At 39.5% G+C, this 14,291-nt stretch overlaps 1 long non-coding RNA gene across 1 annotated transcript; it reads right to left on the bottom strand.

Moving 5' to 3' along the window:
• Nucleotides 1-2,700: 2,700 nt before the first annotated feature.
• On the bottom strand, nucleotides 2,701-3,271 carry LOC132114332 (uncharacterized). Its single transcript, XR_009425289.1, has 3 exons — nucleotides 3,145-3,271; nucleotides 2,867-3,044; nucleotides 2,701-2,744 (listed from the first exon to the last, which is right to left on the bottom strand). It is a non-coding gene; the product is annotated as an uncharacterized LOC132114332 (long non-coding RNA).
• Between the last annotated feature and the right edge of the window lie 11,020 nt (nucleotides 3,272-14,291).

Genomic DNA, 14,291 nt, shown 5'->3' with positions numbered 1-14,291 from the left:
ACGATCAGATGATAAGAGCAGATCATTTGTAACTCTAAGAAGAGCAGTCTCAGTACTATGATACGGTCTAAATCCTGACTGGAAATCCTCACATATACCATTTTTCTCTAAGAAGGAATATAATTGTGAGGATACCACCTTTTCTAGTATCTTGGACAGAAAAGGGAGATTCGAGATTGGTCTATAATTAACTAGTTCTTTGGGGTCAAGTTGTGGTTTTTTGATGAGAGGCTTAATAACAGCCAGTTTGAAGGTTTTGGGGACATGTCCTAATGACAATGAGGAATTAATAATAGTCAGAAGAGGATCTATGACTTCTTGAAGCACCTCTTTCAGGAGCATAGATGGTATAGGGTCTAACATACATGTTGTTGGTTTAGATGATTTAACAAGTTTATACAATAGTTTTGTTTTTCTCCAACTGCGCTCCATTTTTCGGGCTGCTCTCTTTAGGGTGCGAGTATGCTCATTATACCATGGTGTCAAACTGTTTTCCTTAACCTTCCTTAAGCGTAAAGGAGCAACTTTATTTAAAGTGCTAGAAAAGAGAGAGTCCATAGTTTCTGTTACATCATCAAGTTGTTCTGAGATTTTGGATATGCTAAGGAATTTGGATACATCAGGAAGATAACTTAAAAAGCAGTCTTTTGTGTTAGAAGTGATGGTTCTTCCATACTTGTAACAAGAAGTAGAATTTACAATTTTGGCTATATGAATTTTGCAAAGAACTAAATAATGATCTGAGATATCATCACTTGGCTGAATAATTTCAACACCATCAACATCAATTCCATGTGACAGTATTAAATCTAGAGTATGATTTCGACAATGAGTAGGTCCTGAAACGTGTTGTCTAACAGCAATAGAGTGTCTATAATATCAGAATGTCTATAAATGCTGATCCCAATGCATCGTTTTCATTATCAACATGGATATTAAAATCACCAACTATTAAAACTTTATCTGCAGCCAGAACTAACTCGGATGTAAAATCACCAAACTCTTTAATAAAGTCTGTATGGTGCCCTGGTGGCCTGTATTACGTAGCCAGTACAAACATAACAGGGGATTTATCATTAACATTTGTTTCTCTGGATAATGTTATATGAAGCACCATTACTTCAAACGAGTTATACTTGTAGCCTGCCCTCTGAGAAATCCTGAAAACGTTGTTATAAATTGAAGCAACACCTCCCCCTTTGCCTTTTAGACGCGGCTCATGTTTATAACAGTAATCTTGGGGGGTGGACTCATTTAAAATAATGTAATCATCAGGTTTTAGCCAGGTTTCTGTCAAACAGAGTACATCTATATTATGATCAGTGATCATATTATTTACAAAAAGTGTTTTCGTAGAAAGGGATCTGATATTCAATAAGCCAAGCTTTATCATTTGTTTATCCATATTGCTTCTGTTTTTTATTTGTTGAACCTCAATTAAATTGTTAATCTTAACTTGGTTTGGACGTTTTTTGTATTTTCTAGTTCGGGGAACAGACACAGTCTCTATAGTGTGATATCTAGGTGAAAGAGTCTCTATGTGCTGAGAATTAACTGACCTCTGTGACGGGAGGCAGCTAGCAGACGGTCGGTTTAGCCAGTCTGTCTGCTTCCTGACCTGGGCCCCAGTTAGTCAAGTATAAACACTAAGACTATTTGCCAAATTTCTAGAGAGAAGAGTGGCGCCACCCCAGGAGGGATGAAGACCATCTCTTTTAAACAGGTCAGGTCTGCCCCAAAAGCTCGTCCAATTGTCTATGAAACCTATGTTATTCTGTGGGCACCACTTAGACATCCAGCCATTGAGTGATGACAATCTGCTATGCATCTCATCACCACGGTAAGCAGGGAGGGGACCAGAGCATATTACAGTGTCTGACATCGTGCTTGCAAGTTCACACACCTCTTTAATGTTATTTTTAGTGATCTCCGACTGGCGAAGTCGAACATCATTAGGGCCGGCATGAATAACAATCTTACTGTATTTACGTTTAGCATTAGCCAGCACTTTTAAATTTGCCAAGATGTCAGGCGCTCTGGCTCCCGGTAAACATTTGACTATGGTGGCTGGTGTCTCTATATTCACGTTCCGTACAATAGAATCACCAATAACTAGAGCACTTTCATCAGGTTTCTCAGTGGGTGGATCACTGAGTGGGGAGAACCTGTTTAATGTTTTGATCGGAACAGAAGAGCGGTGTTTTGACCCACGACTACGCTGCCTCACCGTCACCCAGTTGCCCTGCTGCAAGGGCTCTGTCTCCGGAACCGAACAATGTACAGGAGTCCCTGAGCTAGACGCATCCAAAGCCATATCTAGAGCCCTAACATTCTTACTGTCCTCAATTAAAGTTTGGATGCGTGTCTCTAATTCTGAAATCTTCTCTGTCAGCCTAACTATTTCCCTGCATTTATCACATGTGAATCCCTCATCAGCGACAGAGATAGATAAACTGTACATGTGGCAAGAGGTGCAAGAAACAATGATAGGAGAAGCCATTACTCACCGTGCTTGATGAAAATTCTTACTGCGGTTGTTTGATGAACTTGTGAAAAACAATTTAAAAAACAGAGAGTGATAGTAAGATAAAGATTCTAGAGAAAAAAATAAAATAAAAACAGCTACACGGAGCTACAATTTGCTACAGAAGGCCAACAGGAAGTAGAGAAAACACTGTCCAACAGCGACACCCGCAGGCAAACACAGGGAACACTTTTAAAACACATGACACAATGGGACACACCTGAGAACAAATTAACTAATTAATGACACACAGCTGGGAACGAATACACATGACGAAGACAGGCAAAGGAAGGACAAAATAAGAAAAACAGGAACATACATGTGACAGAACACCACCCTTACTACATTAATGTTCAATGGGCTTGCCAAATTAATGTTCGGCTGAATGGGCTGGGGAACTGCCGGCTGAGGGCTAAACAGCGTCACAAGCATTTCCCCCCTTGAGGGAGCTGGTGAGGGCAAACACACGAATGCCCGGATCGGGGCTCGCCTGAGCCACGGCGATAAACACGGCTCGTTCCTCCATCGCCGCGGGGAAAAAAAGAAGAAAAAAAACAAACAAACACAAAAAAAACCTTTTCAGAAGAAACAGAAAATAAAACACGGGGAGAAAAAGGCACCGCTTTACTTTTCAGTATGCCGTTCTGTCACGGACTCTCAGGCAGGTAGTGATGAGGAGACACTGAAGAATACTTCAAAGGAGTTTATTCAAGAACCATGGAGACGACGAATACAGGTATGTCAGATACATTTAACAGTGTTCCCTGTGTTGAGTTCTCTGTCTGCTATTTAAACACATGATGCAATGGGACACACCTGAGTACAAATGAACTAATTAATGACACACAGATGGGAACGAATACACATGATGAAGACAGGCACAAGAAGGACCAAATAAGGAAAACAGGAACATACATGTGACACGTCACTGTTGGTTTCTGTCCTTTCTAATGTAGGTCCTCTGTGAGCACCCCCCTTCATTGAATTCAGAAACCGGGTGCTTGATATTATGTCCAGTATTATGTCCAGTAGTTGAAAACTTTGTGCACTTCCACATAATCCACATAAGTGATAAGTTTGCACACAAGACTCTGCGCACTTTCTGATCTGAAATCCTGTATGGTAAGGGTTAAGTGTATTAGCTTTGTTCCCTTTCTCTGAGTTGCTTAGACCCTGGTACCTTGGGCTCCACTCAACCAGTGTGTCTATTAACACACTTTGAAAAATCATTTCCCTCAGCAATAAGGGTTATTGTGAGCATGGTGCTTCCTTTCAGGCACTCGAGTTCTCTCCCTTTCTGAGGAGTTGAATTCCTCGCTCCGTGGGCTGTTCTCGTGGTAGTTTGGCAGCGCTCCCCATTACCAAAAGGGTTGCCTATGAGCGCTCTACTCCTTTCTGAATTTGGAGTTCTCCTCTCATGTGAGAGTTCTCCGTTTTTGTCAGAGCACCTGCAACCACCAGCATCAGGTGAACTAGGCCCTTCCTTCACCTCTCTGATGCGCTGAGTTTTTGGCTAGCTTGCAGTATGCTTAACCTTCTGATTCTAACGATCATGCTGAAGGTCGAGCCCCATTTATGTTCCCTCAGCTAGGTAACCTACTGCTAGCCGTTCCAGCATTGGAACACGCAGAGGGTCGAGCTTCCCTCTCATTTGAGAGCTGGGTGTTTGCTCCTCCCTTCAGCTAGATATTTACTGTTAGCCAATCCAGCATTATACCGTAGATCGAGTTGATGACTCTCAAACATATTGGTTTTGGGATTTACCAATCCATCTATGAGATGCTCTTTCAGAGTACCACGAGAGCCCCTTATATATAACATTATTCTAAAATCCATCTTATCTTAAGTTTGCATGTGAAGTCTTTGCGCACTTTCTAAAAACTGTGGTAAGTTCGCAAGCTACTGTAGTAGTCTGCGTTCTTTTCTAAAAACCTATACAGTAAGGGCTTTGTGCGGTTGCTTCGTGCCTTATCTGGAGCTGGGAAAAGCCCTGTTTATCATGGGCACCACTCCACCTATATATCCACAAGATACGTATTTAATCAGGGTGTTGCTACTAGGGATCCGTTGAGACAGTTCCTTCAGCAAGCTTATGCAAGAGCAAGCGGTAGCCCCTGTGTGACAGGCCAAGACTAAGTGGGCCCTATTTTAATGATATAAATGCAAAGTGTAAAGCGCATGGTGCAGGTGCACTCAGGGCGGGTCCAAATCCACTTTTGCTATTTTAACGACGGAAAAACGGTCCGTGTGCCGGAGTGCATTTTTGGAATGGGTAGTCCCTATTCTCTTAATAAGTAATGGGCGTAACATTCAATAAACCAATCAGAGTGTCATCTCCCATTCCCTTTAAGAGCGAGATGCACTCGCGCCATGACGTATCGCTATTTACATGGCGTAATTTGTTGGCGTAAAAGCTGAACGCTTCTCAAGCGTAGAAACCGATCTGCTCGTGTGCGAAGTTAAAGCGCACGAGCAGATCATCTACGGGGCAAGCAAGAATCCACCAAAGCTCCATGCAATGAGTCAGTTAATATATACGTATGTGTACTGGCACGATTGTTCAATTAATTAGCCAATTTCATTCATCATTATAAGTAGTAATAGGCTGAATTGCAAATAGGTAGCCTAATTCTAATATACGCAATTAATATCCATCATTAAATTTTTTATATTTATGTAGCCTACACAATAATATTAGTTTACACTGTAATCCTTTTGCTTTTAATATTTCAGACAGGAACCAATTTGCCAAGTTCAGTTGAGTTTATTGAACACAATTTATCTTTGGTGGTATGGTTCCTTACGAGGGTTCTTGGTCCCAAAATAAATGAACATACAAGAGCTTTAAACATTAACCCCGCGGAACCATCAGCTTGGAAATACATGACAATTAAGATTCGTAATAATGTCTTTAAAGCAAACAGTGATAATCATGTAGATGTGGCAGTGGGATGTCTATCTTGTAGCATGGTTATGAAGATGAGTGTCTCTTACCAGTAAGGTCCATGCTCGCTAAGACTTGAAAGCCTTAGTGATCTGAAACAAAGAAGACAACAACCAGAAGGTGCACGGTAATATGCTCATGCTTATAATGGGGAGGGATGGAGGGTTGCGAGCCATTTGAGCATGCTTACGGAGCAGTGGTGCCACGTATATATGTCCTGTAGGAGAGTGGTAGTGATTGGAGCGATGACAGCTGACTGCATCAGCTGGTCGCAGCCTATGCCTCTGTGGCCTGACTGAACTAACGCTGTGCTCGATTTGACATCTTTGTGTGATGCGCATCCCTGCGTGTAATAGTCAAAGTCAACGCGCACTGTGGACCCGCCCAGAGCGCTCTTTAAATAAAAAAACAATTTTGCGCCATTGACTTTAGACTTTAGACCAGGTCTGAGTTGGTCTATGGTGCAGTATATTTTCAGTTCCTTAAAATTCAATGTGCCAGCGGTGCGCCTGAACACACCTCTTTTTAGACCAGCACGCCCATGGGTGCACAAATGGGCGCAAATGCATTTGATAATTAAACGAAGTGGCGCTGGACGGGAAAATGCGAACACACTTGCGCTGTGCCTTGCGTCGCATTGCACCGGGTGTATGATAGGGCCCAGTGTGATGCTAGACTCTTGGTCGTATCCCTTTAAAGGAATCTATTCTTTATTCCAAGTCTTGAGCTCTACCCTGGGCCCAGGAGTCTGGCCATAACAGGTAAGTTTGGGTATGTAGCCTAGGCCTTTGGCGGTAAGGGATAATGGCACAGACGGCTGTCTATTGCCCAGGGGCAACTCCCATGGGAATAGGAGAGTTGGTACTTAGTTCTTGCTATGGTTCTGGCCTGCACTTCCCTCAGCATGCTGGCGTGGGTATTCTGTTCCCCATAGCGACTCCTTAAGGACGCAGTTTGAAGTTCCCTTGAAAGGGAACATCTCAGGTTACTTATGTAGCCATGGTTCCCTGAGTAGGGAACAAGAGACACTGCATCCTCTAGCTTCTTGCCATGCTTCGGACGCAAGCTTCAGATGAAGAAGTTGATGACGTGTTCTCCCGGCGCCTATTTATACTATAGTTGCACCATGGATTGTCACCGGCCAGCGAGTTGTTGATGATTTTCAATGTATGCTGCAGACATGTGTCACGACGAGGTGTTCCCCATAGCTACCCCTAGAGAAATCTTACCCTACATATTAGCACATATTAATGCCTTATTCTGCATGACAATATTTTAAATCTCTTAATCGTACAAAATTTATAGTTAATGGTTAGTTAATAGTTAATAGAATTTATCCTAAATCTCTATCTATCTATCTATCTATCTATCTATCTATCTATCTATCTATCTATCTATCTATCTGTCTGTCTGTCTGTCTGTCTGTCTGTCTATCTATGTACTATCCCTTGAGATGGTACATTGAATGTAATTCAAAATATATTATATATTTATAGAATGTTATTATTATATATAGCATAAAGTTTAACTTTTTAACATTTACCAACTAATAATAATAAAAAATATGTTTGTGTGTGTGTGTGTGTGTGTATGTGTGTGTGTGTATACACTGTATATATATATATATATATATATATATATATATATATATATATTAGTGGTGGACATTGATAATTTTTTATCTAGATTAATCTCACTGTGATCTTGAAATTAATATAGATTAATATAGATTAAAATGGCTCAATTGAATTCTGCTGAAGGCATTCAGAATATGTATGCTACCCAAATTAAATTATTGACAAAAAGTAAGTCTCTGATAAGGGGTTTATCAAGCCAGGTGGTGCATTAGACTAGGGGCTCATCTCCTATTTCCAAAATGCATCACAAGGTTCTTTCTCAAGTGCTTGAGAAATCTGTAAACGAATTCCACATTGCACAAGGTGCAAACAACCTTACACCCGTTTCACACATACTCTGTCTGCAGTGCGTATGTGTTACATATTTTTATATACTCATGTTAATGAATTCCAGTTGCGTTCCAGTAGCAGTGGTGTGCGTCTGCAGCAGTGCAGCGATCATTTACGTATCGAGTAGCAGACTGCAAACGCATCCTGTGTGAAAGCACATCGAGTCCGTGCTGCACCACTTACATAATGCACACGGACTGTATATGCACTGCAAATGGAGTATGTGTGAAACAGGCGTGAGTCTTGTCGAGATTTTCATTGGGAAGCTTCTTTTTTTTAAAAATCCCTCAAGCAAACCCGGCGGCTTCAGCTGCATCCATGTTAGCACGTCACGTTTGATGTGGTAATTTCACAGTAGGCATACACACAGGTGCGAAGACTCCTTCTTGCCCCCTACAGTGCAATTCGGCTACATATACATCCGCGCTACAATATCAATGTGAAAGTCATCATAGCTTGCTTAGTATAGATCCAGCTCCCAACCCAAATTTGAGAATAGATTAATAATTTTTTTCCCCCCGATAAGTCTCCCGTTAACGCAGCATGTTAACGCCGATAACGGCCTACCACTAATGGGTTGGGAGCTGGATCTATACTATGCGAGCTATGATGACTTTCACCTTGATATTTTAGCGCGGATGTATACCTAGCTGAATTGCACTGTAGGAGGCGAGAACGAGTCTTCGAACCTGTGTGTATGCATACTGTGAAATAAATTGCCACATCAAACGAGACGTGCTAACATGGATGCAGCTGAAGCTACCGGGTTTACTTCAGGGAATATTTAAAAAAAAAAATTTTTTTAAGAAGCTTCCCAATGGAAACCTCGACAAGACGCACGCCTGTTTAACACATACTCCATCTGAAGTGCGTATGCAGTCCGTGTGCATTACGTATATGGTGCAGCACGGACTCGATGTGCTTTCACACAGGACGCGTTTGCAGTCCACTACTTGGTACGTAAACGATCGCTGCACTGCTGCAGACGCACTGCTACTGGAACACACTGACGGACCGCAACCACGTGAACGATGGAATCTGTTAACATGGGTGCGTAAAAAAATACGAAAAGCATACGCACTCCAGATGGAGTATGTGTGAAACAGGCGTAAGGTTGTTTGCACCTTGTGCAATGTGGAATTACTTTACAGCTTTCTCAAGCACTTGAGAAAGCACCTTGCAGAGATGGGACCAAGTCATACATGTGCAAGTCTCAAGTAAGTCTCAAGTCTTAACCTTCAAGTCTCAAATAAGTCCCAAGTATTTTTTTCTTGGGCAAGTCAAGTCAAGTCAAGTCCTATAGTAAGTCAAGTCAAGTCCAAGTCAAGTCACCTTATTATTGTAATTTTACCAAATTTTACAGAATCTGATCTTAATAAAGTTAAAAGACAAAATATAATTAACTGTCAGTAAATTAAAATAATTTGGATTTGCATTGTAAATACTCATGTTCAGTAAAATACATAATGGAATCATACAAAATTGTAACTTATTTTTCACTTCTGCCAACAGTGTTTGAAATGTTTCACATTTTCAACATTGAGTCCATAAAACAAATAACAGGTAAACATCCAACAGACTCCTCTCTGAACACCTCTCTCTCTCTCTCTCTCAAACACAGTTTACATACAACATTAAACTTTGTTACATTTCTACTCTCTCTCTCTCTCTCTCTCTCACACACACACACACACACACACACTCTCTCAGAGTATATCCATACGTCATTACCTCTATTACAAGGTATTGCACTTGCAAAATATAAGATTTGAGAGAGTCTTGTCTGCAAGTCGAGCACGATGCGGCCTATCCCACCATGGGGTGAGCTCGCGCAAAACAAAACACATCTTCAGCACAGCGACTCATTTGCACGTCTCTGATTGGCCAATGCGTTCAACAGACATGTCTGTGATTGGCTACAATGCTCAACGCTGCAAAAGCACGTCGTGAGTACCTTTTAATATATATATAACTGTAATATGCACTTCTCATGATTAGGTAATTGCAGCAGCTGTAGTCTTATTCACATTTTTTTTTCTGATTAATTGTTTTGCTCTATGAGAAAGACAAGCAACAAAATATTTGGGGCTTAAGCCCCCTTAGCCCAGCCCTAGCGCCGCCCCTGGAACACGTTTTTTTGACGACCTGCTAGCGGATCATTAGGGGCCGTTCACATATGGGGCCATTCACATATCACGTCTTTTGTGCGCGCAAGTTCGTTATTTCCAATGTCATCGTGTCTCAAGTCAAGTCAAGTCCCGAGTCTTTAACTTCCGAGTCCGAGTCAAGTCTCAAGTATTTTATTTTTTGTCAAGTCAAGTCACAAGTCCCCATGTCTGGCACCTTGTGATGCACTTTGTAAACAGGAGATGAGCCCCTGGTCTATTGCACCCCCTGGCTTGAGAAACCCATTCTGAAAGACTTACTTTTAGTCATTATTTGGGTAGCAGACATATTCTGAATGCTTTTGGCAGAATTCAAATGACCCATTTTAATCTAGATTAATCTAGCCTTTAATCACTCCTAAAAAAGGACAACACTTAAAGTCTTTGGGGTCATTTTTACCCCAAACTTTTAAAAAGCGATTGCATAAGGAAATATACATTTTTTATATGGAAAACTATATATCATTTTTTTTATTTACTTCTCAACTATACATTTATGCTGTGTTTTTGTGGAAATTTTGAAGTTTTTTACCTATTTACTGCACAATTACATAACTAGGCCATAAATTGGCTCATGAAAAATGATTTTTTAAAGAAAAAATCACTTAAATGATGATCTTAATTAAATCTAAATAGTTTCTGGACATTGCTCTATGTGTTAGGGATAGAATACTGCCATCTAAAGGTTAGTCAAAAAACTTTATTTCTTATGGGTTAGGAATTAAAGTGCAATGGCCACATGTATCCACTAGAGTGCTATAGAGACTCATTCATTTTCACTTCATTTTTCTTGATGCTTCAACTTCTCCTCACAACTTTATGATATATATTTTGTGAATATTTATTTAAACATTTTGAAATACATAAAAAAATCTGTAGTTTTGTCAGAGTTAGAATTTGTTGTTGTTTTCTAATATATTTTGAATTATCTGCTTTTGCAAATTATTATACATACATTTGAAAAAAACATTACAAGTCACCACTATGACATGATTGTAATCACACACTATTTATTTCAGAAAATTATTTATCAACAACTATTTATTTTTTTAGAACAAGAGATTTTAGAACAAGATGAATTTTAAAAGTAAATAAACCAATATAATACAAAACAACAGCACCAATAAACTGTAATGAACAGGAGTGAAGGGTACACAGAACAACTTTTTTTATAAATCACATGGCTAATAAACATGTGAAAGAACAAGCAGAATATTATAGAATATATATTACAAGCTTGTTCCATGTTGCATATGTGACATTTTTCAGATTTGTGCCAGTTTAGTTGATTTTATTTGCCAATTTCTATAAAAATGCTCTCTGTTGCAGTGGCATACGTATGTTTGTGTGTGTGTGTATGTGTGTGTGTGTGTGTGTGTGTATGAGATAGAAAGTTTGTTCCACTTTGGGTTTATGCTCTAGGACCAGACCTTGAATTAAATGTAAAAAATTTTAGATTTATGCCAGTTTAGTTAATTTTATTTGCCAATTTCTATAAAAATGCTGTCTGTTGCAGTGGCATACGTATGTTTGTGTGTGTGTGTGTGTGTGTGTATGAGATAGAAAGTTTGTTCCACTTTGGGTTTATGCTCTAGGACCAGACCTTGAATTAAATGTAAAAATTTTTTAGATTTATGCCAGTTTAGTTAATTTTATTTGCCAATTTCTATAAAAATGCTCTCTGTTGCAGTGGCATACGTATGTTTGTGTGTGTGTGTGTGTGTGTGTGTGTGTGTGTGTGTATGAGATAGAAAGTTTGTTCCACTTTGGGTTTATGCTCTAGGACCAGACCTTGAATTAAATGTAAAAATTTTTAGATTTATGCCAGTTTAGTTAATTTTATTTGCCAATTTCTATAAAAATGCTCTCTGTTGCAGTGGCATACGTATGTTTGTGTGTGTGTGTGTGTGTGTGTGTGTGTATGAGATAGAAAGTTTGTTCCACTTTGGGTTTATGCTCTAGGACCAGACCTTGAATTAAATGTAAAAAATTTTAGATTTATGCCAGTTTAGTTAATTTTATTTGCCAATTTCTATAAAAATGCTATCTGTTGCAGTGGCATACGTATGTTTGTGTGTGTATGTGTGTGTGTGTGTGTGTGTGTATGAGATAGAAAGTTTGTTCCACTTTGGGTTTATGCTCTAGGACCAGACCTTGAATTAAATGTAAAAATTTTTAGATTTATGCCAGTTTAGTTAATTTTATTTGCCAATTTCTATAAAAATGCTCTCTGTTGCAGTGGCATACGTATGTTTGTGTGTGTGTGTGTGTGTGTGCGTGTGTGTGTATGAGATAGAAAGTTTGTTCCACTTTGGGTTTATGCTCTAGGACCAGACCTTGAATTAAATGTAAAAAATTTTAGATTTATGCCAGTTTAGTTAATTTTATTTGCCAATTTCTATAAAAATGCTCTCTGTTGCAGTGGCATACGTATGTTTGTGTGTGTGTGTGTGTGTGTGTGTGTGTGTGTGTGTGTGTGTGTGTGTGTGTGTGTATGAGATAGAAAGTTTGTTCCACTTTGGGTTTATGCTCTAGGACCAGACCTTGAATTAAATGTAAAAATTTTTAGATTTATGCCAGTTTAGTTAATTTTATTTGCCAATTTCTGTAAAAATGCTCTCTGTTGCAGTCACATACATGTGTGTGTTTGTGTGTGTGTGTGTGTGTGTGTGTGTGTGTATGAGATACAAAGTTCGTTCTACTTTTTATTTATGCTCTAGGACCAGATCTTGGTTTATTTGTAGAAATTTTCAGATTTATAATGGATTTAGTTTTATTTTTTTGACAAACAAAATTTTAAAAAGTCATTTTTTGCATTTTCCCATTCATTTTCAATGTGGGGTCATTTTGACCCCAAAGACCTTAAAAGGTAAATTTTTTTTTACACACCTTTAGAACAACCAAATCAAGCCCAGTTTTTTTTGTGCATGTTTAGATAGATGATTTAGGAAATGTCACCGAGTTTCATGCCCCTGCGATGAAGGTAACACTTTTAAAAAATGAAGGAAAAATCCATTGGGGTCATTTTGACCCCAAAGGATGATTAAAGGCTAGATTAACTCCAAGATTACAGTGAGATTAATATAGATTAAAAAAAATAATCTATGCCCACCACTAATATATACATATATATATATATATATATATATATATATATATAAACAAATTATCTTTGTTAAGAATAATGATGGTGTACACTTTAGAGTTATACTTTTTAGTATAAAAAAAGAAAAAAAAATTCAACAGTTGAATGATTAATGGTTATGTCTGATTTGTCTGAGGAGTACTTAGAAATGAGTATCACAGCATAACTAAAATTAATTGTCCAAGTTTGTAAACAAGCAGGGGGTCAAACTCAGATGTCAGTGCCTACTTTTTTTGACGGACAGGCTGAGAGTACCATCAGTGTCAGCTCATCTATCAACATTAACATGAAGCCAGACCATTCAAGGGTGCAAAGACCCACAATGCATCTCTTACCTACATGTGGGGGCTTTTAACAGTTCTACAAAGGCCGAATTGAAGCAGAGTGCATCCATCAACTGGACTTTATGAGGATGTCCATTTTCGATCTGAAGCCACGCACTGCAAATAAATTGCCATTGCTTGAGGGCTAAGAGACAGCAGTGAGTGACTAAATGGATGGTCCTCAGAGAATGGCAATGTGACTTATGGAATGCTAAACACATGTCATATGAAGGTGACTGCACATTGTATGAAGACTACATTTGTCTGATTCTTTGGTGTTTCAAATCTTAGTTAGCTGATGTAATAATCATACACTGGGAAGTCGTGGCCTAATGGTTAGAGAGTCGGACTCCCAATCGAAAGGTTGTGAGTTCGAGTCCCGGGCTGGCAGGAATTGTGGGTGGGGGGAGATCATGTACAGTTCTCTCTCCACCTTCAATACCATGACTTAGGTGCCCTTGAGCAAGGCATCGAACCCCCAACTGCTCCCTGGGCGCTGCAGCATAAATGGCTGCCCACTGCTCTGGGTGTGTGTTCACAGTGTGTGTGTGTTCACTGCTCTGTGTGTGTGCACTTTGGATGGGTTAAATGCAGAGCAGAAATTCTGAGTATGGGTCACCATACTTGGCTGAATGTCATGTCACTTTCACACTATTGAGACATTTTGTCACCTAACCCTGCACTTTACCATTTCAGCCAACCTAACATTTTTTTGTTTGTTTTGAATGGCAGTATGATCAGCAAAAATGACAATGAATTCAGATTTGGTCCACTTTCAAATGTTTAAATAAACTGGTTATGTATCAGCAAACATGCTGCTTGTCAGAACTTTGCCAGTGACTCTTTATGGTAACACAAATCATCCATTTTTTACATCAAACTAACTCAACATTTGTCATAATTGCATGCTTCATTCATCAACTTGACATGAAACACATGACTGACAACTAAAACGGCTAGTGGCACACTCATTAGCCACGTTTCCACTGTCGGGCTAAAAGTGGGCGTGATAGTGCATGCCAGGGCCAGTCGCGTTTTCACTGTCACTTCCGGGGCTTGATCGTACCTCATCGGGGCTTCCTCAGGGCCAACGGCAGGGTTTTTTGGCCCAAGGTTCGGCCAAAGCAAAGGCGGAGTATCTCCGCGTCTGGAGAGCATCAGCACCGCGGATCATTTCAGAAAGCTAAAAGCTACAACAGCAGCATTAAAAACTTTTTAAAATA

The sequence above is a fragment of the Carassius carassius genome, chromosome 33 (assembly GCF_963082965.1).
Source record: "Carassius carassius chromosome 33, fCarCar2.1, whole genome shotgun sequence".
In the NCBI taxonomy this organism is placed as follows: Eukaryota; Metazoa; Chordata; class Actinopteri; order Cypriniformes; family Cyprinidae; genus Carassius; species Carassius carassius.
This window is presented reverse-complemented; position numbering and strand designations above follow the sequence as displayed.